The following is a 26,947-nucleotide window of genomic DNA, read 5'->3' on the forward strand; positions in this document are numbered from 1 at the left end:
CTGCAATTTTAAGACAGGATATGTGGGGTGGCTATTGTCTAGAAAGGAGCAAAGGGGGACTTCTGGGGCACTGGTACCATGGTAATATTTTCTTTCATGATCTGGGTGCAAGTTACTTATTTTTAGTTTGTGAAAATCAATGAGTTATATAACTTCAATGAAGAGTTTAAAAACTTAAGTGGCTATACATGTATACATGGATTTGTGTATAAATTTGTGTATTAATGGGCCTCTCTGTTGTAATTAACACAGGCCGCAGGGACCAAAAGTTCCCCTCGGCCCTTCTGAAAATGTTCGGGAATGGTAGTGCAGGAAGGGAATACACACTTTCCGCATTTCTGCCCTGCAGGGCAGCAGTTGTTGCTGTTGGGAGTCACTGTGCTAATTCTCTTAGGTCATTTTTCCCTTTAGTCGTTCTGACTACCTCCCAGCGCTCCATGGCTGCACGCTTGTCTCACTGGAAAATGCACAGCCCCAATTCTGTGCAGGGACGACGCGAAGCAGAGTGTGATGCATCTCTCTGGAGCGTCAAGTTTATTAACTAGAGTTGGAAGAACCAAGGAGTTCTTGGAACAAGAACTATCCCCCTCCCCCACCAACACGGAAGACAGAAGAGTAGGGGAGGGGAGACGTGCCCCAGGAATGACAGTCCAGTCTCTCAAGTTTCACCCAGGTGGGGGTTGAGGGGCAGACCTGCAGCCACGGTGGCCTCGCTTTCGGTCGCCCGGGCTGCTCCGGACCATCCTCTGAGCTGGCCAGGGTCTTGGATACGATGCTGCTGAAGGCCGTGCAGAGAACACACTCCTCTTCCCCTGCACCGGGCCCCAGGGAGCGCGGCGGCCTGACCTTCCTGCCTCGGTCATCCATGGGGTTCACATGGGCTCACTTTATTATGACGCCTCATGCTGGGCAGCTTGCAACAAAGATGTTTCAAAATAAAGTTCCAGATTCTCCCAGCCACCCCTTGCTTTTTCTGGCTCTGGCCAGAGACAGTGGATGAGGACACACTCTCAGGCTGCCCAGCGTGGGAGGACCTTCCAGTGTTGGACACACCCAGGGGGCAGCTGCTTCCCTCTGGGGCTCCAATCCTGCTGCTGCTGCTGGAGGTGGATGTCCCAGTGCCACACTGGGGGGCTGGGCTGGGGGTGGCAGTCCTCGCCTCCAGGCTGGGTGGGGGACAGGCAGACTCACCGGTCTTCTGCCCTGCCTGCTGGTCTTCCTGCAGCGGCACAGTTTTTCTGTGGTAGAGCCACCTGGTTTGCAGGGAGGACACCACAGGGCTCGGCGAAGGCTCAAGTTCACTGCCACAGAGGTCCCCGCAAGAGAAGGGCTTCAGAGTTATGATGGAGACCTCCACCTTGGGTTTCTTGGAGCTCACACTGCCTGTCCCAGTGTCCTGGATCTGGTCGCAAGTCAAGCCCGGAGTCCTCACCATTGTCACCTCCAGGTCCTTTTCACAGGGTGGCTGGAGTGGCTCCTTCTGGCCCACGTTGACCCATGGATGCCTCATGAGGTCACGTAAGGTGCCTCTGTCACTGGGGTTGAGGGCAATCATTTTTTGTAACAGATCCCTTATCTCCAAAGACAGATAAGGTGGGATGGGGTATTGCCCTCGTAGGACTTGCTTCCGCAGCTCCTGGAAGTCTTTTCCCACAAAGGGCCGGGACCCAGTTACCATGGTGTACAGCACTACTCCCAGGCTCCACACGTCCACCGCAGGGCCGCTGGAGCTCTGCCCCAGGAAGAGTTCCGGGGCAGCATAAGGGGGTGTGCCGCAGCTCGTGTCCAGTTGGAAAATGTCATCACACTTGTTGCTGAGGCCAAAGTCTGTAAGTTTGATATTCATCTTGGAATCAAAGAGGAGGCTCGGTGGCTTCAGGTCCCGGTGCACGATGCCCCTCCGGTGGCAGTGCTGCAGGGCGGAGACCAGCTGCTGGAACGGGCCTCGGGCCTCCGCCTCTGTCATACGGCCATGGATCTTCAAATAGCGGTACATGTCCCCCCCACTGAGGTACTCCATCACCACGAAAAATGTCTCCTCTGTGTCAATCACCCCCAGCAGTTTCACAATATTGGGGTGATTCAGAGCCTTCAGACTGCACACTTCCCGGAAAAGTGCCTGGACACTTGAGAAGCTCTGACGCCTTTTCTTTATGACCTTCACAGCCACCTGTGTCCCGGTCAGAATGTGCCAGGCCAACTTCACTTTACCGAAGGTGCCTTCACCAATGGTGTGGAGGATCCGGAAGTCATCAATACGAGCCTTCTTGCCAGCAGATTTGGCTGTGAGGCCCTGCATCCTGGTGATCTGCTAACTACACTGACTGACAGCACTACCGAGCAACGCTAACTACGCTAACTAACAATGCTAACTGTACTAACAGGGCTAAGTATGCTGTCTCTACTAACAACGCTAACTACACTAACTGTACCAACAGCGCTAACTAGTACTAACTACACTAACTATGCTAATCAAGTATTAACTATACCAACAATACTCACTATGCTAACTGTACAAAGAACAATGACACAAATAAAAAAGAGTAGAGAAAAGAGAAACGAAAATCAACAAAATGGCACAAACAAGGAAAACACAAGCTAACTGTAGGTCCAAGGCCGTCAGGTCACCAAAAGCAGCTTCCTGGGCTCTAAGGACCAAAAACCTGGGCCCACCTTTCTCTTTCATAGGGCTCTGTGAAGTACATCACAATGGTGCACTCTGAGGTCAGAGCAAGAAATGGACCCATCACCGCTGGGGATACACCACAGTGGTTTTCTCACTTTTTGAGTTCAAGGCCCCTTTACACTTAGGAAAAAGGATCCCAAAGAAAGTTTTCTTTACGTGTGTTATTAGATATTGGTATTCACTTTGTTATAAATAAAAATCTGCAGGATACTTCAGTGGCCTTTTTATTTCTAGTTTGAAAACGCGTAATAATTTTAGAGACCTCATAATGTCTACACTTGAAACGTTCAATTCCTTTTCCTTAAATTCTGGTCTCAAAATAACGTTACTGGGCTTCCCTGGTGGCGCAGTGGTTGAGAGTCTGCCTGTCGATGCAGGGGACACGGGTTCGAGCCCTGGTCTGGGAGGATCCCACAGGCCGCGGAGCGACTGGGCCCGTGAGCCACAATTGCTGAGCCTGCGCGTCTGGAGCCTGTGCTCCGCAACAAGAGAGGCCGCGATAGTGAGAGGCCCGCGCACCGCGATGAAGAGTGGCCCCCGCTTGCCGCAACTAGAGAAAGCCCTCGCACAGAAACGAAGATCCAACACAGCCAAAAATAAATTAACTAATTAAAAAAAATATATAACGTTACAACTTAACTGACTTCACGATACTATACAAAATGTTCTGTTGCATAAGACATGATACGGTACATTATGAAAGTCTATGAAGCTGAGAGAAGGTTTGCCAGGAAGGTCATTGAGCAGATTTCTCATCAGGAGCCTCGGAGGCCAGATGGCATGACTCAATGTACTTGAAGTGTTGAAGGAAAGAAACCGTCAACCAAGAATCCTATATCTAGCAAAACTTTCCTTCGAAAATGAGGGAGAAATCAAGACATTCCCAGTTAATCAAGAGTTGAGAGAGTTCTTAACCACCAGACCCGCCTGCCACAGGGAGTTCTTCAGGTTGCAGTCAAGGACCCTGGACAAGTAGCTCAAAGCCTTATGAAGAAATAAAGACCTCTGGTAAAAGTAGACAGACGGGCGACGAGAAAAGCTAGTACTCTTGTAACTTTGGTTTGTAGCTCCACTTTTTGTCTTCTATTTGATTTAAGAGACTAATATATAATAAAACACACATAGAAATCAAAAAGAAAAAAAAAAAGATCACCTCTTCACCTAGAAAAGTTACTTCACCCCCACTTTAGCCTAACTTTGGGAATTCCCATCAACAACATTCTTCTTTCCACTGTAGGAAGCAACGCTGCCAGAAGCTATGGCAAGCAGAGCCTCTTCTAAAATGCCTCTGATGATTGCAGCAACATGGATGCAACTAGAGATTATTAAGTGAAGTAAGTCAGAAAGAGAAAGACAAATACCATGTGATACCACTTACATGTGGAATCTAAAGTATGGCACAAATGAACCTATCTATGAAACAGCAACAGACTCACAGACATAGAGAACAGACTTGTGGTTGCCAAGGAGGAGGGGGGTGGGAGAGGGAAGGGCTGGGAGTGTGGCATTAGCAGATGTAAACTATTATATATAGGAGGGATAAACAACAAGGTCCTACTCTACAGCACAGGGAACTAGAGTCAATATCCTGTGATAAAACTGTAATGGAAAAGAATATTAAAAAAGAATGTCTATATGCGTATAACTGAGTCACTTTGCCATACAGCAGATTGGCACAAGATTGTAAATCAACTATACGTCAATAAAAACAAAAAAATAAAATAAAACATGCCTCTGATGACGTACACAGCCCCTGCTCCTGCTGACTACCTCTCTGCAGCACCCAACACTGTGAAACCCCGCCCCCAGCTGAGGTCACTCCGGTCCTGTGTCTCCTTCCTTTGTCCTCTGTCTCCCACCAGTGTTTCTCTAACAGAAACACAAAGAACTGCTGTGTTTTCACTCAGTCTCACTGTTCACGTTCCCACGCTTGATTTGGGCATCAGACTTGCAAGAGTTCAAAACTTACTGGGTGGTAGAACTGCCATTTCTCTGCCTGTCTCTCATTATAAAGAACTTCTCTGAAATTCTGAATTCACTGGTCTGGTCATCCATTCACCAGCAAGTATCTAGGTACTGGGGTTAAGCGCTAGGAATGAGATACAGTTGTTAGTAAAAAAAACAACAAACCCCAAATGGAGTCACTTGTGCTAAGTCCCACGTCAGCAAACCAAGACTTAACAGCTAACCTAATTGCAGTTTCAGCCTCTCTCAGGAATGGGACCTTTCACCAATAGATCTGGAATCACCTGGTCAGCACTAGAGGGGTGACCCCCCCCACCCACCTTCCCCCAAGAGGAAGGTGACCCTGCCTGAAACAATCCACTCTTAGCTAGAAACTTCCCTTTTCTGCCCCCTCCTGCCTGTAAAGTTCTTGCATTTTTTACAGCTCCGCAGAGCTCCTTTCTACTTGCTCAATGGGATGCTGCCCGATTCATAAATCACTGAATAAAGCCAATTCGATCTTCAAATTTACTCAGTTAGAATTTTATGTTTTTAATACAGTGATGAGCAAAACAAATAAAAAGAGAGGCATCAAACTCTTCGGAGAGTGTATCCCATTATCCCTCACACTCTTGGAAGCCTGGGTCAGCAGAAATGGAGGAGAGCCAGTGACAAGAAAAAGCCTCTTGAAAACCAAATCAGAGGTCCTGAAATACTACAGACTTACTTGTACAAGTGGGTGGGAACAAGCAGAGAGTAGCAGTTGTTTATTACTGTACACTGTAATCGAGGGAAACATTTGGAGTTCAAGAATAGAGATTTAAAGATGAGATGCTAAAATTCATAACAACTTGTTCAAAACAGGCCAGAAAACCTTAAGTTTTCGCCTTGTTTAAAAGAAGTCCTAAGTAAAGGGAAAACCAAATATTATGAAAAATTTTGGAGACATCTCACACACCAACCTTCCCTTTATTTGAATTACTTCATTATCATTACTTTAGCGTTATGTACTCTCACAAAAGTTCATTTATTCTGAGTTGAGAAGTCCATTTTATCATCATGTGTATCGTGCTTACATTTTAAAATCAGAAACAACTTCCCCAAGATAAAACTGATTCTTCATCTCTTTTGGTTTTACTCTTCCAAAATAGAATAGGTGACTTGGGGTATGATTTTTACCCTATGTTGATTTGCCTACCTTGTAAAGGAGCAAGGAACTTTTCCTTCAACCCTTATTTTCCTAGTGATTTCTTTAAAATGAAAGGTAAATATGTGTTTGTGGGCATATAAGTGTGTGTGTGTACAATCATTTTTATATAGAGATTTATTATCTCTCAATTTATTTTGTACAAGAGGTTTGTCTCAGAAAATCAGTGTCTTCTTGCTTTACTATTGTGCTATTGTGATTTATCATAAGAAATACATTTGGTCTTTGTCCCCTTTCCCCCCCCCCCCCACCTCGCACAGAGCTCCTACAACCCTTGGAATTTCCTCAGTGAGGAGATCAACAAAAATGCCTTTGTTATGTTAACAAGGTGACTTTTGGAACCCACCTAAGGGTGCGGACTGATTGCCAGGAAAACCGAGGGCGAATACAAGGTTGGAACTTTCAGTCCCACCCCCAGGTTTCCACGAAAGGGGGAGAGGCTGGAGGTTGAAACAATAACCAATGGCCAATGATTTAATCAACGGCACCTATGTAACAAAGGCTCCATTAAACCCCAAAAGGACTGGGTTCAAAGAGCTTTCAGACTGGTGAACACATGAGGTGCTCGGGGTGTGGTACCCCAAAGGGGGCGTGGAAGCTCCATGCCCCTTCCCACCACCTTGCTCTATGCATCTCTTCCGTCTGGGTGTTCATCTACGATCATAACCTTTTATAATAAATCGGTAAATGTAAATAAGCTGTTTTCCTGAGCTCCGTGAGCCACTCCAGCAAATTAACTGAAACCAAAAAGAGGGTCATAACTCTAACTTATAACCAATAAGTCCAGGTGACAACCTAGACTTGGGATTGGCATCTGAAATGGAGGGCAGTCTGGTGGGACTGAGCCCTAAACCTGTGGATCTGATGTCATCTCCAGGTAGATAGTGTCAGAATTGAGTTAAATGGTAGGGCACCGAGACAGCGTTGCAGAATTGTTTGCTGTGGGGAAAAAAAAAACCACACGTGTTTAGTGACCAGAAGTGTCCAAAGTAAAGTGTTCTGTATGAGGAGTGAAAAAAGAAATCTCACAGGTGGGTTTTTTTCCAACTCAATTATTCTTCCCTTAAGCCCTGAGGGCATCACAAAAGACCAACAGGATAAAAAGTTACAGTTAAGCCAACCCTGCCTTCAGTCTTTGGTGCACACAAAAGGATCCACAGGGGTAGGTAGTATAACATAGTGGGTAAGAACAAGGACTCTGGGACCATGTGACTCGGGTTTGAATCCCAACTCTCTCTCTCTCCTTCTCCGTCTCCCTCTCCCTCTTTGACTTTGGACAAGTTATTTAGCCTCAGTTTCCTCCCCTGGAAAATGGAGATAATAAAAGTACATTCTGCAGAGGGTTGTTGTAAGGCTTAAATTTCATGATATGTATAAAGTGTCTGGACAGGGCCTAGCTCATAGCTATAAATATTTGAAGTTATTATTACTTTCAATCAGTTCCCTGCGGTCACAAGTGACATGCAGTTATCCGGTGACTTAGTGAACGGATGGTTGACTTAACTAGAGCTACTCAAGAACACAGCTCTCAACACCATGTCAGTGATTCATAAAGGAGCGTCTACTCAAGTTCCTCCCTGGGCCCCACGATTGAACTCACATCCCGGGGCATCCGAAAGGACACGGGAGAGGATTAGAAAACAACTCCTTCCGTCATTTGCATCTCCAGACTTACAACTAAGAGTTCTAAAATAAACAAATGGAGTAGCTTGGGAAATGATGCATCAACTGCTGCTTCTGGTGACATGAATAGTGGGAGCTATCACAAGTCTGCCCATCACACGCTGGGGAGACATTTTCCTCAGACACCAAAGAGAAGCAACAACTCAGGATGACCGAAACCTGCAATCCCCCAGAAAATCAATTGTCACCATCTCGCATCATTTTGATGTGAATAATTATAGGCACTGAATGCGTCCTTGGTATCACCGCAAATGGGTTCATTGTGGCTAGAAATACAGCAGAATGGATTCACAACAAGGCAGTTTCCACAAGTGGCAACATCCTGCTTTTCCTGAGTGTATCCAGAAGAGCGCTACAAAGCTTCATAATGCTAGAACTCACCTTCAGTTCAACATCCCCACAGTTTTATAATCAAGACATTCATTGTATATGATATGATTTTCCCTAATATATTTTTTACATAAATGAGTTATAAAACACTTTCATTTCCTGGTCCCTGTTTCCCATCATGAATCTTCATCCCCATCATGTGGAATAATTGCACATCTAGATGAACCCAACCATTTAACACCCCACATTTACTTCTAAGCAGCCTGGTGTTGCTTGAGATCTCTCACAACTGGATGAAGTTATGTTCCTACAGATTCATGCTCTTCAGCCTCAAATGAGTAACATCACTGGGCATTTCTAGCCTGTATTTCCCTAAAGAAGTCATTCATTAACTACCCATGATGACTATCTCATATCTTTTCCTCAGCCCTAAACCTCCAGTCTATCATCTCTCTGCCTTATTTTCAACTGATGAAGTTGCCCTTACTTTTTTTTTTTTTTTTTTTTTGATACAAGGAAGTCATCGGGAGGTCATTCCTTCACCTTCCCTTTAGCGAATCTATAAAACCACTAATTTTCTCCTACATTTCTAATATTTCAATAGAAAGAGCGCCCTTCTATCAACATAGATACAGAGAACAAATGGGTGGTTTTAAGAGGTGGGGCGGGGGGGGGGGGGAGGGATGAGAAAAATAGGTAAACTAGGTTTTTTTTTAAGTTCAAATAAAATTTAAAATTTTTAAATAAATACATCTAGGCAAAAGGAGATATTACAAACAGATCATAATCATGAATTTGAATGTGGTTACTCAAAATTCTAAGAGCTATTTTTCAATGTCCAATTTCAAACTATACATGTTGAACACATGTGTACATTTCTGGTCAATATATAATTAGTAGTGGGATTTCACAGTTACAGAATATGTATATCTTCAGCTTTTATATATGCTCCCAAACTGCTTTCCAATAAAGTTCACTGTATTTTCATACACGGTGAAATCCTACATAGTACTGGAACAAATTCAGATAAATCACAAAAATGAAATCTCATAAACACAGATATAAGACAGGATAGATAGTACGGTACAATTTTTAACAATATAAGCATTACAGAAACTGCTCTCTGCAATTTTAAGACAGGATATGTGGGGTGGCTATTGTCTAGAAAGGAGCAAAGGGGGACTTCTGGGGCACTGGTACCATGGTAATATTTTCTTTCATGATCTGGGTGCAAGTTACTTATTTTTAGTTTGTGAAAATCAATGAGTTATATAACTTCAATGAAGAGTTTAAAAACTTAAGTGGCTATACATGTATACATGGATTTGTGTATAAATTTGTGTATTAATGGGCCTCTCTGTTGTAATTAACACAGGCCGCAGGGACCAAAAGTTCCCCTCGGCCCTTCTGAAAATGTTCGGGAATGGTAGTGCAGGAAGGGAATACACACTTTCCGCATTTCTGCCCTGCAGGGCAGCAGTTGTTGCTGTTGGGAGTCACTGTGCTAATTCTCTTAGGTCATTTTTCCCTTTAGTCGTTCTGACTACCTCCCAGCGCTCCATGGCTGCACGCTTGTCTCACTGGAAAATGCACAGCCCCAATTCTGTGCAGGGACGACGCGAAGCAGAGTGTGATGCATCTCTCTGGAGCGTCAAGTTTATTAACTAGAGTTGGAAGAACCAAGGAGTTCTTGGAACAAGAACTATCCCCCTCCCCCACCAACACGGAAGACAGAAGAGTAGGGGAGGGGAGACGTGCCCCAGGAATGACAGTCCAGTCTCTCAAGTTTCACCCAGGTGGGGGTTGAGGGGCAGACCTGCAGCCACGGTGGCCTCGCTTTCGGTCGCCCGGGCTGCTCCGGACCATCCTCTGAGCTGGCCAGGGTCTTGGATACGATGCTGCTGAAGGCCGTGCAGAGAACACACTCCTCTTCCCCTGCACCGGGCCCCAGGGAGCGCGGCGGCCTGACCTTCCTGCCTCGGTCATCCATGGGGTTCACATGGGCTCACTTTATTATGACGCCTCATGCTGGGCAGCTTGCAACAAAGATGTTTCAAAATAAAGTTCCAGATTCTCCCAGCCACCCCTTGCTTTTTCTGGCTCTGGCCAGAGACAGTGGATGAGGACACACTCTCAGGCTGCCCAGCGTGGGAGGACCTTCCAGTGTTGGACACACCCAGGGGGCAGCTGCTTCCCTCTGGGGCTCCAATCCTGCTGCTGCTGCTGGAGGTGGATGTCCCAGTGCCACACTGGGGGGCTGGGCTGGGGGTGGCAGTCCTCGCCTCCAGGCTGGGTGGGGGACAGGCAGACTCACCGGTCTTCTGCCCTGCCTGCTGGTCTTCCTGCAGCGGCACAGTTTTTCTGTGGTAGAGCCACCTGGTTTGCAGGGAGGACACCACAGGGCTCGGCGAAGGCTCAAGTTCACTGCCACAGAGGTCCCCGCAAGAGAAGGGCTTCAGAGTTATGATGGAGACCTCCACCTTGGGTTTCTTGGAGCTCACACTGCCTGTCCCAGTGTCCTGGATCTGGTCGCAAGTCAAGCCCGGAGTCCTCACCATTGTCACCTCCAGGTCCTTTTCACAGGGTGGCTGGAGTGGCTCCTTCTGGCCCACGTTGACCCATGGATGCCTCATGAGGTCACGTAAGGTGCCTCTGTCACTGGGGTTGAGGGCAATCATTTTTTGTAACAGATCCCTTATCTCCAAAGACAGATAAGGTGGGATGGGGTATTGCCCTCGTAGGACTTGCTTCCGCAGCTCCTGGAAGTCTTTTCCCACAAAGGGCCGGGACCCAGTTACCATGGTGTACAGCACTACTCCCAGGCTCCACACGTCCACCGCAGGGCCGCTGGAGCTCTGCCCCAGGAAGAGTTCCGGGGCAGCATAAGGGGGTGTGCCGCAGCTCGTGTCCAGTTGGAAAATGTCATCACACTTGTTGCTGAGGCCAAAGTCTGTAAGTTTGATATTCATCTTGGAATCAAAGAGGAGGCTCGGTGGCTTCAGGTCCCGGTGCACGATGCCCCTCCGGTGGCAGTGCTGCAGGGCGGAGACCAGCTGCTGGAACGGGCCTCGGGCCTCCGCCTCTGTCATACGGCCATGGATCTTCAAATAGCGGTACATGTCCCCCCCACTGAGGTACTCCATCACCACGAAAAATGTCTCCTCTGTGTCAATCACCCCCAGCAGTTTCACAATATTGGGGTGATTCAGAGCCTTCAGACTGCACACTTCCCGGAAAAGTGCCTGGACACTTGAGAAGCTCTGACGCCTTTTCTTTATGACCTTCACAGCCACCTGTGTCCCGGTCAGAATGTGCCAGGCCAACTTCACTTTACCGAAGGTGCCTTCACCAATGGTGTGGAGGATCCGGAAGTCATCAATACGAGCCTTCTTGCCAGCAGATTTGGCTGTGAGGCCCTGCATCCTGGTGATCTGCTAACTACACTGACTGACAGCACTACCGAGCAACGCTAACTACGCTAACTAACAATGCTAACTGTACTAACAGGGCTAAGTATGCTGTCTCTACTAACAACGCTAACTACACTAACTGTACCAACAGCGCTAACTAGTACTAACTACACTAACTATGCTAATCAAGTATTAACTATACCAACAATACTCACTATGCTAACTGTACAAAGAACAATGACACAAATAAAAAAGAGTAGAGAAAAGAGAAACGAAAATCAACAAAATGGCACAAACAAGGAAAACACAAGCTAACTGTAGGTCCAAGGCCGTCAGGTCACCAAAAGCAGCTTCCTGGGCTCTAAGGACCAAAAACCTGGGCCCACCTTTCTCTTTCATAGGGCTCTGTGAAGTACATCACAATGGTGCACTCTGAGGTCAGAGCAAGAAATGGACCCATCACCGCTGGGGATACACCACAGTGGTTTTCTCACTTTTTGAGTTCAAGGCCCCTTTACACTTAGGAAAAAGGATCCCAAAGAAAGTTTTCTTTACGTGTGTTATTAGATATTGGTATTCACTTTGTTATAAATAAAAATCTGCAGGATACTTCAGTGGCCTTTTTATTTCTAGTTTGAAAACGCGTAATAATTTTAGAGACCTCATAATGTCTACACTTGAAACGTTCAATTCCTTTTCCTTAAATTCTGGTCTCAAAATAACGTTACTGGGCTTCCCTGGTGGCGCAGTGGTTGAGAGTCTGCCTGTCGATGCAGGGGACACGGGTTCGAGCCCTGGTCTGGGAGGATCCCACAGGCCGCGGAGCGACTGGGCCCGTGAGCCACAATTGCTGAGCCTGCGCGTCTGGAGCCTGTGCTCCGCAACAAGAGAGGCCGCGATAGTGAGAGGCCCGCGCACCGCGATGAAGAGTGGCCCCCGCTTGCCGCAACTAGAGAAAGCCCTCGCACAGAAACGAAGATCCAACACAGCCAAAAATAAATTAACTAATTAAAAAAAATATATAACGTTACAACTTAACTGACTTCACGATACTATACAAAATGTTCTGTTGCATAAGACATGATACGGTACATTATGAAAGTCTATGAAGCTGAGAGAAGGTTTGCCAGGAAGGTCATTGAGCAGATTTCTCATCAGGAGCCTCGGAGGCCAGATGGCATGACTCAATGTACTTGAAGTGTTGAAGGAAAGAAACCGTCAACCAAGAATCCTATATCTAGCAAAACTTTCCTTCGAAAATGAGGGAGAAATCAAGACATTCCCAGTTAATCAAGAGTTGAGAGAGTTCTTAACCACCAGACCCGCCTGCCACAGGGAGTTCTTCAGGTTGCAGTCAAGGACCCTGGACAAGTAGCTCAAAGCCTTATGAAGAAATAAAGACCTCTGGTAAAAGTAGACAGACGGGCGACGAGAAAAGCTAGTACTCTTGTAACTTTGGTTTGTAGCTCCACTTTTTGTCTTCTATTTGATTTAAGAGACTAATATATAATAAAACACACATAGAAATCAAAAAGAAAAAAAAAAAGATCACCTCTTCACCTAGAAAAGTTACTTCACCCCCACTTTAGCCTAACTTTGGGAATTCCCATCAACAACATTCTTCTTTCCACTGTAGGAAGCAACGCTGCCAGAAGCTATGGCAAGCAGAGCCTCTTCTAAAATGCCTCTGATGATTGCAGCAACATGGATGCAACTAGAGATTATTAAGTGAAGTAAGTCAGAAAGAGAAAGACAAATACCATGTGATACCACTTACATGTGGAATCTAAAGTATGGCACAAATGAACCTATCTATGAAACAGCAACAGACTCACAGACATAGAGAACAGACTTGTGGTTGCCAAGGAGGAGGGGGGTGGGAGAGGGAAGGGCTGGGAGTGTGGCATTAGCAGATGTAAACTATTATATATAGGAGGGATAAACAACAAGGTCCTACTCTACAGCACAGGGAACTAGAGTCAATATCCTGTGATAAAACTGTAATGGAAAAGAATATTAAAAAAGAATGTCTATATGCGTATAACTGAGTCACTTTGCCATACAGCAGATTGGCACAAGATTGTAAATCAACTATACGTCAATAAAAACAAAAAAATAAAATAAAACATGCCTCTGATGACGTACACAGCCCCTGCTCCTGCTGACTACCTCTCTGCAGCACCCAACACTGTGAAACCCCGCCCCCAGCTGAGGTCACTCCGGTCCTGTGTCTCCTTCCTTTGTCCTCTGTCTCCCACCAGTGTTTCTCTAACAGAAACACAAAGAACTGCTGTGTTTTCACTCAGTCTCACTGTTCACGTTCCCACGCTTGATTTGGGCATCAGACTTGCAAGAGTTCAAAACTTACTGGGTGGTAGAACTGCCATTTCTCTGCCTGTCTCTCATTATAAAGAACTTCTCTGAAATTCTGAATTCACTGGTCTGGTCATCCATTCACCAGCAAGTATCTAGGTACTGGGGTTAAGCGCTAGGAATGAGATACAGTTGTTAGTAAAAAAAACAACAAACCCCAAATGGAGTCACTTGTGCTAAGTCCCACGTCAGCAAACCAAGACTTAACAGCTAACCTAATTGCAGTTTCAGCCTCTCTCAGGAATGGGACCTTTCACCAATAGATCTGGAATCACCTGGTCAGCACTAGAGGGGTGACCCCCCCCACCCACCTTCCCCCAAGAGGAAGGTGACCCTGCCTGAAACAATCCACTCTTAGCTAGAAACTTCCCTTTTCTGCCCCCTCCTGCCTGTAAAGTTCTTGCATTTTTTACAGCTCCGCAGAGCTCCTTTCTACTTGCTCAATGGGATGCTGCCCGATTCATAAATCACTGAATAAAGCCAATTCGATCTTCAAATTTACTCAGTTAGAATTTTATGTTTTTAATACAGTGATGAGCAAAACAAATAAAAAGAGAGGCATCAAACTCTTCGGAGAGTGTATCCCATTATCCCTCACACTCTTGGAAGCCTGGGTCAGCAGAAATGGAGGAGAGCCAGTGACAAGAAAAAGCCTCTTGAAAACCAAATCAGAGGTCCTGAAATACTACAGACTTACTTGTACAAGTGGGTGGGAACAAGCAGAGAGTAGCAGTTGTTTATTACTGTACACTGTAATCGAGGGAAACATTTGGAGTTCAAGAATAGAGATTTAAAGATGAGATGCTAAAATTCATAACAACTTGTTCAAAACAGGCCAGAAAACCTTAAGTTTTCGCCTTGTTTAAAAGAAGTCCTAAGTAAAGGGAAAACCAAATATTATGAAAAATTTTGGAGACATCTCACACACCAACCTTCCCTTTATTTGAATTACTTCATTATCATTACTTTAGCGTTATGTACTCTCACAAAAGTTCATTTATTCTGAGTTGAGAAGTCCATTTTATCATCATGTGTATCGTGCTTACATTTTAAAATCAGAAACAACTTCCCCAAGATAAAACTGATTCTTCATCTCTTTTGGTTTTACTCTTCCAAAATAGAATAGGTGACTTGGGGTATGATTTTTACCCTATGTTGATTTGCCTACCTTGTAAAGGAGCAAGGAACTTTTCCTTCAACCCTTATTTTCCTAGTGATTTCTTTAAAATGAAAGGTAAATATGTGTTTGTGGGCATATAAGTGTGTGTGTGTACAATCATTTTTATATAGAGATTTATTATCTCTCAATTTATTTTGTACAAGAGGTTTGTCTCAGAAAATCAGTGTCTTCTTGCTTTACTATTGTGCTATTGTGATTTATCATAAGAAATACATTTGGTCTTTGTCCCCTTTCCCCCCCCCCCCACCTCGCACAGAGCTCCTACAACCCTTGGAATTTCCTCAGTGAGGAGATCAACAAAAATGCCTTTGTTATGTTAACAAGGTGACTTTTGGAACACACCTAAGGGTGCGGACTGATTGCCAGGAAAACCGAGGGCGAATACAAGGTTGGAACTTTCAGTCCCACCCCCAGGTTTCCACGAAAGGGGGAGAGGCTGGAGGTTGAAACAATAACCAATGGCCAATGATTTAATCAACGGCACCTATGTAACAAAGGCTCCATTAAACCCCAAAAGGACTGGGTTCAAAGAGCTTTCAGACTGGTGAACACATGAGGTGCTCGGGGTGTGGTACCCCAAAGGGGGCGTGGAAGCTCCATGCCCCTTCCCACCACCTTGCTCTATGCATCTCTTCCGTCTGGGTGTTCATCTACGATCATAACCTTTTATAATAAATCGGTAAATGTAAATAAGCTGTTTTCCTGAGCTCCGTGAGCCACTCCAGCAAATTAACTGAAACCAAAAAGAGGGTCATAACTCTAACTTATAACCAATAAGTCCAGGTGACAACCTAGACTTGGGATTGGCATCTGAAATGGAGGGCAGTCTGGTGGGACTGAGCCCTAAACCTGTGGATCTGATGTCATCTCCAGGTAGATAGTGTCAGAATTGAGTTAAATGGTAGGGCACCGAGACAGCGTTGCAGAATTGTTTGCTGTGGGGAAAAAAAAAACCACACGTGTTTAGTGACCAGAAGTGTCCAAAGTAAAGTGTTCTGTATGAGGAGTGAAAAAAGAAATCTCACAGGTGGGTTTTTTTCCAACTCAATTATTCTTCCCTTAAGCCCTGAGGGCATCACAAAAGACCAACAGGATAAAAAGTTACAGTTAAGCCAACCCTGCCTTCAGTCTTTGGTGCACACAAAAGGATCCACAGGGGTAGGTAGTATAACATAGTGGGTAAGAACAAGGACTCTGGGACCATGTGACTCGGGTTTGAATCCCAACTCTCTCTCTCTCCTTCTCCGTCTCCCTCTCCCTCTTTGACTTTGGACAAGTTATTTAGCCTCAGTTTCCTCCCCTGGAAAATGGAGATAATAAAAGTACATTCTGCAGAGGGTTGTTGTAAGGCTTAAATTTCATGATATGTATAAAGTGTCTGGACAGGGCCTAGCTCATAGCTATAAATATTTGAAGTTATTATTACTTTCAATCAGTTCCCTGCGGTCACAAGTGACATGCAGTTATCCGGTGACTTAGTGAACGGATGGTTGACTTAACTAGAGCTACTCAAGAACACAGCTCTCAACACCATGTCAGTGATTCATAAAGGAGCGTCTACTCAAGTTCCTCCCTGGGCCCCACGATTGAACTCACACCCCGGGGCATCCGAAAGGACACGGGAGAGGATTAGAAAACAACTCCTTCCGTCATTTGCATCTCCAGACTTACAACTAAGAGTTCTAAAATAAACAAATGGAGTAGCTTGGGAAATGATGCATCAACTGCTGCTTCTGGTGACATGAATAGTGGGAGCTATCACAAGTCTGCCCATCACACGCTGGGGAGACATTTTCCTCAGACACCAAAGAGAAGCAACAACTCAGGATGACCGAAACCTGCAATCCCCCAGAAAATCAATTGTCACCATCTCGCATCATTTTGATGTGAATAATTATAGGCACTGAATGCGTCCTTGGTATCACCGCAAATGGGTTCATTGTGGCTAGAAATACAGCAGAATGGATTCACAACAAGGCAGTTTCCACAAGTGGCAACATCCTGCTTTTCCTGAGTGTATCCAGAAGAGCGCTACAAAGCTTCATAATGCTAGAACTCACCTTCAGTTCAACATCCCCACAGTTTTATAATCAAGACATTCATTGTATATGATATGATTTTCCCTAATATATTTTTTACATAAATGAGTTATAAAACACTTTCATTTCCTGGTCCCTGTTTCCCATCATGAATCTTCATCCCCATCATGTGGAATAATTGCACATCTAGATGAACCCAACCATTTAACACCCCACATTTACTTCTAAGCAGCCTGGTGTTGCTTGAGATCTCTCACAACTGGATGAAGTTATGTTCCTACAGATTCATGCTCTTCAGCCTCAAATGAGTAACATCACTGGGCATTTCTAGCCTGTATTTCCCTAAAGAAGTCATTCATTAACTACCCATGATGACTATCTCATATCTTTTCCTCAGCCCTAAACCTCCAGTCTATCATCTCTCTGCCTTATTTTCAACTGATGAAGTTGCCCTTACTTTTTTTTTTTTTTTTTTTTTGATACAAGGAAGTCATCGGGAGGTCATTCCTTCACCTTCCCTTTAGCGAATCTATAAAACCACTAATTTTCTCCTACATTTCTAATATTTCAATAGAAAGAGCGCCCTTCTATCAACATAGATACAGAGAACAAATGGGTGGTTTTAAGAGGTGGGGCGGGGGGGGGGGAGGGATGAGAAAAATAGGTAAACTAGGTTTTTTTTTAAGTTCAAATAAAATTTAAAATTTTTAAATAAATACATCTAGGCAAAAGGAGATATTACAAACAGATCATAATCATGAATTTGAATGTGGTTACTCAAAATTCTAAGAGCTATTTTTCAATGTCCAATTTCAAACTATACATGTTGAACACATGTGTACATTTCTGGTCAATATATAATTAGTAGTGGGATTTCACAGTTACAGAATATGTATATCTTCAGCTTTTATATATGCTCCCAAACTGCTTTCCAATAAAGTTCACTGTATTTTCATACACAGTGAAATCCTACATAGTACTGGAACAAATTCAGATAAATCACAAAAATGAAATCTCATAAACACAGATATAAGACAGGATAGATAGTACGGTACAATTTTTAACAATATAAGCATTACAGAAACTGCTCTCTGCAATTTTAAGACAGGATATGTGGGGTGGCTATTGTCTAGAAAGGAGCAAAGGGGGACTTCTGGGGCACTGGTACCATGGTAATATTTTCTTTCATGATCTGGGTGCAAGTTACTTATTTTTAGTTTGTGAAAATCAATGAGTTATATAACTTCAATGAAGAGTTTAAAAACTTAAGTGGCTATACATGTATACATGGATTTGTGTATAAATTTGTGTATTAATGGGCCTCTCTGTTGTAATTAACACAGGCCGCAGGGACCAAAAGTTCCCCTCGGCCCTTCTGAAAATGTTCGGGAATGGTAGTGCAGGAAGGGAATACACACTTTCCGCATTTCTGCCCTGCAGGGCAGCAGTTGTTGCTGTTGGGAGTCACTGTGCTAATTCTCTTAGGTCATTTTTCCCTTTAGTCGTTCTGACTACCTCCCAGCGCTCCATGGCTGCACGCTTGTCTCACTGGAAAATGCACAGCCCCAATTCTGTGCAGGGACGACGCGAAGCAGAGTGTGATGCATCTCTCTGGAGCGTCAAGTTTATTAACTAGAGTTGGAAGAACCAAGGAGTTCTTGGAACAAGAACTATCCCCCTCCCCCACCAACACGGAAGACAGAAGAGTAGGGGAGGGGAGACGTGCCCCAGGAATGACAGTCCAGTCTCTCAAGTTTCACCCAGGTGGGGGTTGAGGGGCAGACCTGCAGCCACGGTGGCCTCGCTTTCGGTCGCCCGGGCTGCTCCGGACCATCCTCTGAGCTGGCCAGGGTCTTGGATACGATGCTGCTGAAGGCCGTGCAGAGAACACACTCCTCTTCCCCTGCACCGGGCCCCAGGGAGCGCGGCGGCCTGACCTTCCTGCCTCGGTCATCCATGGGGTTCACATGGGCTCACTTTATTATGACGCCTCATGCTGGGCAGCTTGCAACAAAGATGTTTCAAAATAAAGTTCCAGATTCTCCCAGCCACCCCTTGCTTTTTCTGGCTCTGGCCAGAGACAGTGGATGAGGACACACTCTCAGGCTGCCCAGCGTGGGAGGACCTTCCAGTGTTGGACACACCCAGGGGGCAGCTGCTTCCCTCTGGGGCTCCAATCCTGCTGCTGCTGCTGGAGGTGGATGTCCCAGTGCCACACTGGGGGGCTGGGCTGGGGGTGGCAGTCCTCGCCTCCAGGCTGGGTGGGGGACAGGCAGACTCACCGGTCTTCTGCCCTGCCTGCTGGTCTTCCTGCAGCGGCACAGTTTTTCTGTGGTAGAGCCACCTGGTTTGCAGGGAGGACACCACAGGGCTCGGCGAAGGCTCAAGTTCACTGCCACAGAGGTCCCCGCAAGAGAAGGGCTTCAGAGTTATGATGGAGACCTCCACCTTGGGTTTCTTGGAGCTCACACTGCCTGTCCCAGTGTCCTGGATCTGGTCGCAAGTCAAGCCCGGAGTCCTCACCATTGTCACCTCCAGGTCCTTTTCACAGGGTGGCTGGAGTGGCTCCTTCTGGCCCACGTTGACCCATGGATGCCTCATGAGGTCACGTAAGGTGCCTCTGTCACTGGGGTTGAGGGCAATCATTTTTTGTAACAGATCCCTTATCTCCAAAGACAGATAAGGTGGGATGGGGTATTGCCCTCGTAGGACTTGCTTCCGCAGCTCCTGGAAGTCTTTTCCCACAAAGGGCCGGGACCCAGTTACCATGGTGTACAGCACTACTCCCAGGCTCCACACGTCCACCGCAGGGCCGCTGGAGCTCTGCCCCAGGAAGAGTTCCGGGGCAGCATAAGGGGGTGTGCCGCAGCTCGTGTCCAGTTGGAAAATGTCATCACACTTGTTGCTGAGGCCAAAGTCTGTAAGTTTGATATTCATCTTGGAATCAAAGAGGAGGCTCGGTGGCTTCAGGTCCCGGTGCACGATGCCCCTCCGGTGGCAGTGCTGCAGGGCGGAGACCAGCTGCTGGAACGGGCCTCGGGCCTCCGCCTCTGTCATACGGCCATGGATCTTCAAATAGCGGTACATGTCCCCCCCACTGAGGTACTCCATCACCACGAAAAATGTCTCCTCTGTGTCAATCACCCCCAGCAGTTTCACAATATTGGGGTGATTCAGAGCCTTCAGACTGCACACTTCCCGGAAAAGTGCCTGGACACTTGAGAAGCTCTGACGCCTTTTCTTTATGACCTTCACAGCCACCTGTGTCCCGGTCAGAATGTGCCAGGCCAACTTCACTTTACCGAAGGTGCCTTCACCAATGGTGTGGAGGATCCGGAAGTCATCAATACGAGCCTTCTTGCCAGCAGATTTGGCTGTGAGGCCCTGCATCCTGGTGATCTGCTAACTACACTGACTGACAGCACTACCGAGCAACGCTAACTACGCTAACTAACAATGCTAACTGTACTAACAGGGCTAAGTATGCTGTCTCTACTAACAACGCTAACTACACTAACTGTACCAACAGCGCTAACTAGTACTAACTACACTAACTATGCTAATCAAGTATTAACTATACCAACAATACTCACTATGCTAACTGTACAAAGAACAATGACACAAATAAAAAAGAGTAGAGAAAAGAGAAACGAAAATCAACAAAATGGCACAAACAAGGAAAACACAAGCTAACTGTAGGTCCAAGGCCGTCAGGTCACCAAAAGCAGCTTCCTGGGCTCTAAGGACCAAAAACCTGGGCCCACCTTTCTCTTTCATAGGGCTCTGTGAAGTACATCACAATGGTGCACTCTGAGGTCAGAGCAAGAAATGGACCCATCACCGCTGGGGATACACCACAGTGGTTTTCTCACTTTTTGAGTTCAAGGCCCCTTTACACTTAGGAAAAAGGATCCCAAAGAAAGTTTTCTTTACGTGTGTTATTAGATATTGGTATTCACTTTGTTATAAATAAAAATCTGCAGGATACTTCAGTGGCCTTTTTATTTCTAGTTTGAAAACGCGTAATAATTTTAGAGACCTCATAATGTCTACACTTGAAACGTTCAATTCCTTTTCCTTAAATTCTGGTCTCAAAATAACGTTACTGGGCTTCCCTGGTGGCGCAGTGGTTGAGAGTCTGCCTGTCGATGCAGGGGACACGGGTTCGAGCCCTGGTCTGGGAGGATCCCACAGGCCGCGGAGCGACTGGGCCCGTGAGCCACAATTGCTGAGCCTGCGCGTCTGGAGCCTGTGCTCCGCAACAAGAGAGGCCGCGATAGTGAGAGGCCCGCGCACCGCGATGAAGAGTGGCCCCCGCTTGCCGCAACTAGAGAAAGCCCTCGCACAGAAACGAAGATCCAACACAGCCAAAAATAAATTAACTAATTAAAAAAAATATATAACGTTACAACTTAACTGACTTCACGATACTATACAAAATGTTCTGTTGCATAAGACATGATACGGTACATTATGAAAGTCTATGAAGCTGAGAGAAGGTTTGCCAGGAAGGTCATTGAGCAGATTTCTCATCAGGAGCCTCGGAGGCCAGATGGCATGACTCAATGTACTTGAAGTGTTGAAGGAAAGAAACCGTCAACCAAGAATCCTATATCTAGCAAAACTTTCCTTCGAAAATGAGGGAGAAATCAAGACATTCCCAGTTAATCAAGAGTTGAGAGAGTTCTTAACCACCAGACCCGCCTGCCACAGGGAGTTCTTCAGGTTGCAGTCAAGGACCCTGGACAAGTAGCTCAAAGCCTTATGAAGAAATAAAGACCTCTGGTAAAAGTAGACAGACGGGCGACGAGAAAAGCTAGTACTCTTGTAACTTTGGTTTGTAGCTCCACTTTTTGTCTTCTATTTGATTTAAGAGACTAATATATAATAAAACACACATAGAAATCAAAAAGAAAAAAAAAAAGATCACCTCTTCACCTAGAAAAGTTACTTCACCCCCACTTTAGCCTAACTTTGGGAATTCCCATCAACAACATTCTTCTTTCCACTGTAGGAAGCAACGCTGCCAGAAGCTATGGCAAGCAGAGCCTCTTCTAAAATGCCTCTGATGATTGCAGCAACATGGATGCAACTAGAGATTATTAAGTGAAGTAAGTCAGAAAGAGAAAGACAAATACCATGTGATACCACTTACATGTGGAATCTAAAGTATGGCACAAATGAACCTATCTATGAAACAGCAACAGACTCACAGACATAGAGAACAGACTTGTGGTTGCCAAGGAGGAGGGGGGTGGGAGAGGGAAGGGCTGGGAGTGTGGCATTAGCAGATGTAAACTATTATATATAGGAGGGATAAACAACAAGGTCCTACTCTACAGCACAGGGAACTAGAGTCAATATCCTGTGATAAAACTGTAATGGAAAAGAATATTAAAAAAGAATGTCTATATGCGTATAACTGAGTCACTTTGCCATACAGCAGATTGGCACAAGATTGTAAATCAACTATACGTCAATAAAAACAAAAAAATAAAATAAAACATGCCTCTGATGACGTACACAGCCCCTGCTCCTGCTGACTACCTCTCTGCAGCACCCAACACTGTGAAACCCCGCCCCCAGCTGAGGTCACTCCGGTCCTGTGTCTCCTTCCTTTGTCCTCTGTCTCCCACCAGTGTTTCTCTAACAGAAACACAAAGAACTGCTGTGTTTTCACTCAGTCTCACTGTTCACGTTCCCACGCTTGATTTGGGCATCAGACTTGCAAGAGTTCAAAACTTACTGGGTGGTAGAACTGCCATTTCTCTGCCTGTCTCTCATTATAAAGAACTTCTCTGAAATTCTGAATTCACTGGTCTGGTCATCCATTCACCAGCAAGTATCTAGGCACTGGGGTTAAGCGCTAGGAATGAGATACAGTTGTTAGTAAAAAAAACAACAAACCCCAAATGGAGTCACTTGTGCTAAGTCCCACGTCAGCAAACCAAGACTTAACAGCTAACCTAATTGCAGTTTCAGCCTCTCTCAGGAATGGGACCTTTCACCAATAGATCTGGAATCACCTGGTCAGCACTAGAGGGGTGACCCCCCCCACCCACCTTCCCCCAAGAGGAAGGTGACCCTGCCTGAAACAATCCACTCTTAGCTAGAAACTTCCCTTTTCTGCCCCCTCCTGCCTGTAAAGTTCTTGCATTTTTTACAGCTCCGCAGAGCTCCTTTCTACTTGCTCAATGGGATGCTGCCCGATTCATAAATCACTGAATAAAGCCAATTCGATCTTCAAATTTACTCAGTTAGAATTTTATGTTTTTAATACAGTGATGAGCAAAACAAATAAAAAGAGAGGCATCAAACTCTTCGGAGAGTGTATCCCATTATCCCTCACACTCTTGGAAGCCTGGGTCAGCAGAAATGGAGGAGAGCCAGTGACAAGAAAAAGCCTCTTGAAAACCAAATCAGAGGTCCTGAAATACTACAGACTTACTTGTACAAGTGGGTGGGAACAAGCAGAGAGTAGCAGTTGTTTATTACTGTACACTGTAATCGAGGGAAACATTTGGAGTTCAAGAATAGAGATTTAAAGATGAGATGCTAAAATTCATAACAACTTGTTCAAAACAGGCCAGAAAACCTTAAGTTTTCGCCTTGTTTAAAAGAAGTCCTAAGTAAAGGGAAAACCAAATATTATGAAAAATTTTGGAGACATCTCACACACCAACCTTCCCTTTATTTGAATTACTTCATTATCATTACTTTAGCGTTATGTACTCTCACAAAAGTTCATTTATTCTGAGTTGAGAAGTCCATTTTATCATCATGTGTATCGTGCTTACATTTTAAAATCAGAAACAACTTCCCCAAGATAAAACTGATTCTTCATCTCTTTTGGTTTTACTCTTCCAAAATAGAATAGGTGACTTGGGGTATGATTTTTACCCTATGTTGATTTGCCTACCTTGTAAAGGAGCAAGGAACTTTTCCTTCAACCCTTATTTTCCTAGTGATTTCTTTAAAATGAAAGGTAAATATGTGTTTGTGGGCATATAAGTGTGTGTGTGTACAATCATTTTTATATAGAGATTTATTATCTCTCAATTTATTTTGTACAAGAGGTTTGTCTCAGAAAATCAGTGTCTTCTTGCTTTACTATTGTGCTATTGTGATTTATCATAAGAAATACATTTGGTCTTTGTCCCCTTTCCCCCCCCCCCCACCTCGCACAGAGCTCCTACAACCCTTGGAATTTCCTCAGTGAGGAGATCAACAAAAATGCCTTTGTTATGTTAACAAGGTGACTTTTGGAACACACCTAAGGGTGCGGACTGATTGCCAGGAAAACCGAGGGCGAATACAAGGTTGGAACTTTCAGTCCCACCCCCAGGTTTCCACGAAAGGGGGAGAGGCTGGAGGTTGAAACAATAACCAATGGCCAATGATTTAATCAACGGCACCTATGTAACAAAGGCTCCATTAAACCCCAAAAGGACTGGGTTCAAAGAGCTTTCAGACTGGTGAACACATGAGGTGCTCGGGGTGTGGTACCCCAAAGGGGGCGTGGAAGCTCCATGCCCCTTCCCACCACCTTGCTCTATGCATCTCTTCCGTCTGGGTGTTCATCTACGATCATAACCTTTTATAATAAATCGGTAAATGTAAATAAGCTGTTTTCCTGAGCTCCGTGAGCCACTCCAGCAAATTAACTGAAACCAAAAAGAGGGTCATAACTCTAACTTATAACCAATAAGTCCAGGTGACAACCTAGACTTGGGATTGGCATCTGAAATGGAGGGCAGTCTGGTGGGACTGAGCCCTAAACCTGTGGATCTGATGTCATCTCCAGGTAGATAGTGTCAGAATTGAGTTAAATGGTAGGGCACCGAGACAGCGTTGCAGAATTGTTTGCTGTGGGGAAAAAAAAAACCACACGTGTTTAGTGACCAGAAGTGTCCAAAGTAAAGTGTTCTGTATGAGGAGTGAAAAAAGAAATCTCACAGGTGGGTTTTTTTCCAACTCAATTATTCTTCCCTTAAGCCCTGAGGGCATCACAAAAGACCAACAGGATAAAAAGTTACAGTTAAGCCAACCCTGCCTTCAGTCTTTGGTGCACACAAAAGGATCCACAGGGGTAGGTAGTATAACATAGTGGGTAAGAACAAGGACTCTGGGACCATGTGACTCGGGTTTGAATCCCAACTCTCTCTCTCTCCTTCTCCGTCTCCCTCTCCCTCTTTGACTTTGGACAAGTTATTTAGCCTCAGTTTCCTCCCCTGGAAAATGGAGATAATAAAAGTACATTCTGCAGAGGGTTGTTGTAAGGCTTAAATTTCATGATATGTATAAAGTGTCTGGACAGGGCCTAGCTCATAGCTATAAATATTTGAAGTTATTATTACTTTCAATCAGTTCCCTGCGGTCACAAGTGACATGCAGTTATCCGGTGACTTAGTGAACGGATGGTTGACTTAACTAGAGCTACTCAAGAACACAGCTCTCAACACCATGTCAGTGATTCATAAAGGAGCGTCTACTCAAGTTCCTCCCTGGGCCCCACGATTGAACTCACACCCCGGGGCATCCGAAAGGACACGGGAGAGGATTAGAAAACAACTCCTTCCGTCATTTGCATCTCCAGACTTACAACTAAGAGTTCTAAAATAAACAAATGGAGTAGCTTGGGAAATGATGCATCAACTGCTGCTTCTGGTGACATGAATAGTGGGAGCTATCACAAGTCTGCCCATCACACGCTGGGGAGACATTTTCCTCAGACACCAAAGAGAAGCAACAACTCAGGATGACCGAAACCTGCAATCCCCCAGAAAATCAATTGTCACCATCTCGCATCATTTTGATGTGAATAATTATAGGCACTGAATGCGTCCTTGGTATCACCGCAAATGGGTTCATTGTGGCTAGAAATACAGCAGAATGGATTCACAACAAGGCAGTTTCCACAAGTGGCAACATCCTGCTTTTCCTGAGTGTATCCAGAAGAGCGCTACAAAGCTTCATAATGCTAGAACTCACCTTCAGTTCAACATCCCCACAGTTTTATAATCAAGACATTCATTGTATATGATATGATTTTCCCTAATATATTTTTTACATAAATGAGTTATAAAACACTTTCATTTCCTGGTCCCTGTTTCCCATCATGAATCTTCATCCCCATCATGTGGAATAATTGCACATCTAGATGAACCCAACCATTTAACACCCCACATTTACTTCTAAGCAGCCTGGTGTTGCTTGAGATCTCTCACAACTGGATGAAGTTATGTTCCTACAGATTCATGCTCTTCAGCCTCAAATGAGTAACATCACTGGGCATTTCTAGCCTGTATTTCCCTAAAGAAGTCATTCATTAACTACCCATGATGACTATCTCATATCTTTTCCTCAGCCCTAAACCTCCAGTCTATCATCTCTCTGCCTTATTTTCAACTGATGAAGTTGCCCTTACTTTTTTTTTTTTTTTTTTTTGATACAAGGAAGTCATCGGGAGGTCATTCCTTCACCTTCCCTTTAGCGAATCTATAAAACCACTAATTTTCTCCTACATTTCTAATATTTCAATAGAAAGAGCGCCCTTCTATCAACATAGATACAGAGAACAAATGGGTGGTTTTAAGAGGTGGGGCGGGGGGGGGGGGAGGGATGAGAAAAATAGGTAAACTAGGTTTTTTTTTAAGCTCAAATAAAATTTAAAATTTTTAAATAAATACATCTAGGCAAAAGGAGATATTACAAACAGATCATAATCATGAATTTGAATGTGGTTACTCAAAATTCTAAGAGCTATTTTTCAATGTCCAATTTCAAACTATACATGTTGAACACATGTGTACATTTCTGGTCAATATATAATTAGTAGTGGGATTTCACAGTTACAGAATATGTATATCTTCAGCTTTTATATATGCTCCCAAACTGCTTTCCAATAAAGTTCACTGTATTTTCATACACAGTGAAATCCTACATAGTACTGGAACAAATTCAGATAAATCACAAAAATGAAATCTCATAAACACAGATATAAGACAGGATAGATAGTACGGTACAATTTTTAACAATATAAGCATTACAGAAACTGCTCTCTGCAATTTTAAGACAGGATATGTGGGGTGGCTA

General features: G+C 44.7%; 1 pseudogene across 1 annotated transcript; it reads right to left on the reverse strand.

Annotated features, from left to right (window-relative positions):
• Positions 1-1,127: 1,127 nt before the first annotated feature.
• On the reverse strand, positions 1,128-3,397 carry LOC309622286 (serine/threonine-protein kinase MARK2 pseudogene; annotated as a pseudogene). Its single transcript has one exon. The product of its transcript is annotated as a serine/threonine-protein kinase MARK2 pseudogene (transcript).
• Positions 3,398-26,947: the final 23,550 nt, after the last annotated feature.

The sequence above is a fragment of the Balaenoptera borealis genome, assembly GCF_965194805.1.
Source record: "Balaenoptera borealis genome assembly, contig: HAP1_SCAFFOLD_2004, whole genome shotgun sequence".
In the NCBI taxonomy this organism is placed as follows: domain Eukaryota; kingdom Metazoa; phylum Chordata; class Mammalia; order Artiodactyla; family Balaenopteridae; genus Balaenoptera; species Balaenoptera borealis.